Consider the following 549-nt stretch of genomic DNA (forward strand, 5'->3'; position numbering starts at 1 on the left):
TGTGTGTGTGTGTGTGTGTGTGTGTGTGTGTGTGTGTGTGTGTGTGTGTGTGTGTGTGTGTGTGTGTGTTATGCATATGTACATACACACACATACACATATTCATTCAAATTCCTATGAATTCCTATGCATCACGCTTAAAACTCAGAGTATCAAGGTGTCTGAATTAAACACCTAGGCCCAATATAAAACCGAAAAGGAAATCTTTAATCGTCATTTATTGGGATTGAGGATGCCGAAGAACCTATACTGCAAATTAAAAAAATAGTACGTAAAAACACTTAATGCTGTATGAAGCGCACAATATAACCTCCCGATGAAAGACTCTTAGAGATCACTGGACTAGACTTGTTCCGCTTACCAGTCGTAAGCTCGTCAGAAATGACTACTCAATCGCTCTTTGGCAAAAATGACCAATAGAATAAGTACTAGGCTTACAAAGAATAAGTCCTGGGATTGATTTCTTTGGCTAAACGCGGTGCTCCAGCATGGCCACAGTCAAGTGACTGAAACAAGTAAAAGAATAAAAGAATATACATATATCTGTGT

Source organism: Octopus bimaculoides, chromosome 1 (assembly GCF_001194135.2).
Source record: "Octopus bimaculoides isolate UCB-OBI-ISO-001 chromosome 1, ASM119413v2, whole genome shotgun sequence".
NCBI classification, from domain to species: domain Eukaryota; kingdom Metazoa; phylum Mollusca; class Cephalopoda; order Octopoda; family Octopodidae; genus Octopus; species Octopus bimaculoides.